Source organism: Jaculus jaculus, chromosome 1 (assembly GCF_020740685.1).
Source record: "Jaculus jaculus isolate mJacJac1 chromosome 1, mJacJac1.mat.Y.cur, whole genome shotgun sequence".
NCBI classification, from domain to species: domain Eukaryota; kingdom Metazoa; phylum Chordata; class Mammalia; order Rodentia; family Dipodidae; genus Jaculus; species Jaculus jaculus.
In genome coordinates this window covers 100,061,676-100,067,118 of record NC_059102.1, presented here as the reverse complement: position 1 = coordinate 100,067,118, position 5,443 = coordinate 100,061,676, and the positions used below count along the sequence as shown (strand labels likewise).

Sequence of the window (5,443 nt, the reverse complement as noted above, 5' to 3'; positions counted from 1 at the left end):
CTTACAAACTGAATTCAACATCATATGAAAAGCATTATTCACCTTGATCAAGTAGACTTCACCCCAGGGATGCAGGGATAGTTCAACATACTGAAATCGGTCAATATAATATACCACATAAATAAAATTAACGATAAGTACTACATTATCATATCAATTGATGCAGAGAAGGCCTTTGACAAAATGCAATACCACTGCATGACCAAAACACTGGAACGAATAGGCATGGAGGGTTTATATCAACACAATAAAGGCTATATGCAAAGCAACCAAAGCCTAAATATTACTTAATGCAAGAGATTCAAGGTGTTTCCATTGAGATCATGAACAAGATGGAGTGCCCACGCTCACAACTGGTCTTCGTCAAAGTACTATAAGTACTACCCCATGCAATTGGACAGGGGAAAGAAATAAAGGAAGAAGTCAAGTTAGCCCTATTTGCAGGTGACATAATCCTATGCATAAGTGACTCAAAAGTCTCCATCCCCAAACTTCTAAATGTGATTGGTTCTTTTAGTAAAGTGGCAGGATACAAAATCAACACACAAGTATCAGTAGCCTTGGTATATGCAAAGGGCAAATATACAGAGAAAGAAATCATCAAGACTTTCTCATTTTCAGTTGCAACAAAAAAATAAATACCTTGTAATTACCATAACCAAGGATGTGAAAGACCTATTTAATGAAAGCATAAAAATCTGCTGACTCTGAGCCCCGGGCTTCAGGTGCAATGGTCTTTTCAGACATGTAGAGCTCAGTCCAAGCCTGGATTTCAATGGGTAGCAGCTGGCATCTGTGGCTAGAAAGTCATGAAGTGTTCATGCATGGGAGATTTCTGATCAATTGTTACAGATCCGGCAGGATGTGGCACCATGTTATTTTGCTGCACAGACCATGAAAATGAAGATTCAAGCCTCATTTTATGAGCTACCCACTGCCTCTCATATATCTTTAAGGGACTCATGGCTAACCCATATTTAGAATTTGAAAGACTTGTCACCTGTCATCGTGAGGCAGCTGGCTTTACCAATAGCAGATCTTGCCATACAGATGCCTTCTGCAAGGGATGTGTACAAACATTGGTGGAAAAAATATAGCAATGATGTAACTTCTCTGCCATTTCTGCTGGAGATCCTTACAGCATTGCCTGAAGAAGTACATAGTCATTCCTTACGAATTGGAGCTAACAGGCATACAGAAATTATAGAAGGCTTAGCTTTCTACTCCAATATAGTAGTATGTCTATGGATGATGTGTATAGAAAAAGCAGGAATGGATGAGAAAATGCTTATGAAGCTCTTTTACTGTTTGGGAAGGTGGTTTAACTTGGGAATTTTGGACAGTAACTTCATGGCTAATAGTAAATTACCAGCACTCCTTTTTGAGGTTTTGCAACAGGATAAAACCTCTTCCAACATCCATGAAGCTGCTTCAGCTCTTTATGCTATTGAGAATGTGGAGACTAACTTGCCCTTAGCTATGCAGCTGGTTCAAGGAGTCCTGACGTTGCAGACTGCCTTATCACATGGCTGTGGCACGGGAAGATTTAGACAAAGTTCTGAATTACTGCCATATTTTCACTGAATTATGTGAAACTTTTCTTGAAAAAAATTGTTTGTACTCCAGGCCAAGGCCTGGGAGACCTTCGAACTCTGGAACTGCTTCTTATCTGTGCATCCTCAAAACAAGGTCATAGAAATTTCCTTTAATTTCTGGTACTGACTAGGAGAACATTTGTACAAAACCAAAGATGAGGTTGCTCATGGCATCTTCAAAGCTTACATTCAGAGGTTGCTACGTGCTTTGGCTCGACACTGCCAGCTGGAACCAGACCACGAGGGTGTTCCTGAAGAGACTGATGGCTTTGGGGAACTTTGGATGAGAGTGTCTGACCTAGTGAAGGACTTGATTTTCTTGATTGGGTCTATGGAGTGTTTTGCTCAGTTATATTCTACTCTGAAAGAAGGCAACCCACCCTGGGATGTGACAGAATCTGTTCTCTTTATCATGGCTGCTATAGCAAAGAGTGTTGATCCGGAGAATAATCCTACACTTGTGGAGGTCCTAGAAGGAGTTGTCCGTCTTCCAGAGACTGTCCACACAGCTGTAAGATACACCAGCTTTGAGTTGGTTGGAGAAATGAGTGAAGTGGTTGATCGAAACCCTCAATTCCTTGACCCTGTGTTGGGGTATTTGATGAAAGGCCTGTGTGAAAAGCCTCTGACTTCTGCTGCAGCCAAAGCCACTCATAACATTTGTTCAGTCTGCCGGGATAAAATGGCTCAGCACTTTAATGGACTCCTGAAAATTGCCCACTCCCTTGATTCCTTCATGTTGTCTCCAGAAGCTGCTGTGGGTTTGCTAAAAGGAATAGCCCTTGAGCTAGGGAGATTACCTTTGGATAAGATTACTGAATGTCTTAGTGAATTATGTTCTGCTCAGGTGATGACATTGAAAAAGCTGTTATCTCAGGAGCCCAGAAATGGCATATCTTCAGATCCCACTGTGTTCTTAGATCACCTGGCAGTGATATTTAGACACACCAACCTTATTGTGGAAAATGGACAAACTCATCCATGCCAAAAAGTCATGCAAGAAATATGGCCAGTTTTATCTGAGACTCTGAATGAGCAGCGGGCTGATAATCAGATTGTAGAGCATTGCTGCAGATGCCTACGCATCGCTGTTTGCTGTGTGGGCAAAGGATCTGCAGCCCTGCTGCAGCCCCTCCTCACACAGATGGTGAATGTGTACCATGTCCATCAGCACTCCTGTTTCCTGTACCTTGGCAATATCCTTGTGGTCATGTATGGTATGGAAGAAGGCTGTCGGCAAGGACTGTTAGACATGCTTCAGTGCCTGTGCGTCCCCCTTTCAGCTCCTGGAACAGAAGAATGGCCTCCAGAATCATCCTGACACTGTAGATGACCTGTTCATGTTAGCCTCCAGGTTTATTCAGCATAGCCTTGTCACCTCACTAAGGAGCCAAGTAGTCATCCCAATCTTACAATGGGCCATTGCATCTACTACACTGGATCACCGAGATGCCAATTATAGTGTCATGAGATTCCTATGAGACCTCATCCACACAGGAATGGCCAATGACCATGAAGAAGATTTTGATTTAAGGAAAGAACTGATTGGACAGGTGATGAACGAGCTTGGGCAGCAGCTTGTAAACCAGCTGCTGCACACATGCTGCTTTTGTCTCCCCCCTTATATCTTGGCCAGATGTGGTGGAAGTGCTTTAGGAGATCATGCAAGTTGATAAACCAACTTTATGTTGATGGTTAGAGAATTGCTTGAAAGGTTTGCCAAAGGCGACAATGGTAGGTGCTCCCACAGTGACACACAAACAACTTACAGTCTTTAACAAGCAAGTCACTAATGCTGAGGAATGTAAGCAGGTGTGCTGGGCCTTGAGAAACTTCACAAGGTTGTTTTGATAGCTGGTTCTCCTGCATTGTGCCTGTCACCCAGGAATGTCTTTTTAATTAGAAGACAAGAAGAAAACAAAACCCATACAGTGTCCCATAATCAGAAACCTTCGTTGTGGCAGAGGGGCCTTCACTGCCACCAGGGCATCCCTCCAGACAGGAAGAGACTCCAACCTTCTGAGGATCCTGATGAATACGTTTGGGGTGTGAGGAAAAATCATCGTGGTTTTTGAAAGATGGCTGCAGTCTGTCCAGCCTGTTGGGAGGGGAGCTGGTTTCCTGGTGGACTTGTTTCTAAAAGGAAAAATAATTTAAGAGAAAAGGAAAAAAAGGAAAGCTAGCCCCAAGCTGGAAGTGGGGTTACAGGTCAGTGCCCACTGAGAAATTGAGGAAAAACATAACTAATATACAAGAGTTAGAGAAGAGAGAGATAGAGGGGAGAGGGGGAGAGGGAGGGAGGGAAGATGTAGAAGATTTAGGTTAGTCTTGATCCTACCCTCTCCAGTGTCTTGTGGTTCAGGTGTATCTTGTAAGGGTCTAGTGAAGGTTCAGCCATTTGGTCTGTCTTTTAGGAAGTAGAATTTTATGGTACCATTGCTGTTTGGGTCTAGATTAGTGTTTCCCACTCCTTTGAAGCCTTCCCCACCCTCCCATCCATCCTATTGTCTAGTCCATAAGGTGCTTGCTGGGTATGTAAGGTATCTTGGGTAGATTCAGGTTAGGTGTTGTAGATGAGTGAGACTATATGTCGATTTTTTTTTCTGTGATTGGATAAGTTCACTGAGAATGATCTGTTCCAGGTTCAACCATTTTTCCTCAAATTTCTTTATGTCATTTTTTCTTACTGCTGTATAGAATTCCATTGTGTAGATATACCACATCTTTGTTATCCATTCTTCTAATGATGGACATCTGGGTTGATTCCAGCTTTTAGCTATTACGAATTGAGCCGCTACAAACATGGTTGAGCAAATCTCTCTGGCCTGTGGTTTGAACCATCCACAATGAGCTTTTGATCAGAGAAACCTACAAGGTTTCCCAAAACAATGACAGACTTCTGTCAGAGTACTTGATGACCCACCAAAGGCCAGTGGTAAACCCTATTACTGAAGACTCCATACACAACTGACATGTAAAATGGAATGGCATGGCTGGAACCCAGGAGAGAGTCAGTCCCCAGACAGTCAGCGTGTCTAGTGCCAGAAGGTGCTACATGGACAACTGGGGTAAACGACCAATATCTGTCCAAGCAACTCATTGTCTAACCTAATTAGCAACAAATAACCTGATATGATGCCCACACAAGTGCAATAGTGGCACACAGCCATGCTGGGGAACCAACTGCTCTTGATTTGGTTAACTGATCCCCTCAGTGGTACAAGACCCATAGCTGGAGCTGGGAAACAAGTCAGAACCATACTCAAACACAAGCCCACTCTCCAATATCAAGCTACCATCAATCATGGGGTACAAGAGGGCCTACACCTATCAAACTCTCTATCAAAAAAGTAAGTGTTATCTCAATTTTCCGGGTGCTAACTTATTCTCAATTGGAGAATCTGCTTCTTTTTTCAGATAGAAGCAGATCCTAAAGAGAGAGCTGCCCCAACATACCTCAAAAGGGGTCCGACTGAAACTGACAATTGGCGAAACAAGCAAGGGTGATGTTTCCTGTAAACCAGATACCAGCACAAAGGGGAAGGAGACCAACACAGAGAAAAATCAACTCCTACCAAATCAGAGGTCCAGAGACCCAGAGGCCCCTAACACCTCATCACTGAAGCAGACCAAAAATGAACCCAACATGGCTCAAGGAAATTTTGCGGAAGAGGGGGTCGAAAGAATGTTAGAGTCACATGGTGGGTCATGATTTGCAGAGACATTTATCATACCCATAACTGTGGGCTAACTCCACAATGCATGACCCACTTACATCAACAAGGAGGGTCCAATGGGAGGGGGTAGATCATAGATGAGCCTAAACAATGGTACCAAACTGCCTGTAT

General features: G+C 43.2%; 1 pseudogene; it reads left to right on the top strand.

Moving 5' to 3' along the window:
- The first annotated feature begins 819 nt into the window (after nucleotides 1-819).
- Nucleotides 820-3,446, top strand: LOC101595437 (annotated as a pseudogene).
- The last annotated feature ends 1,997 nt before the right edge of the window (nucleotides 3,447-5,443 follow it).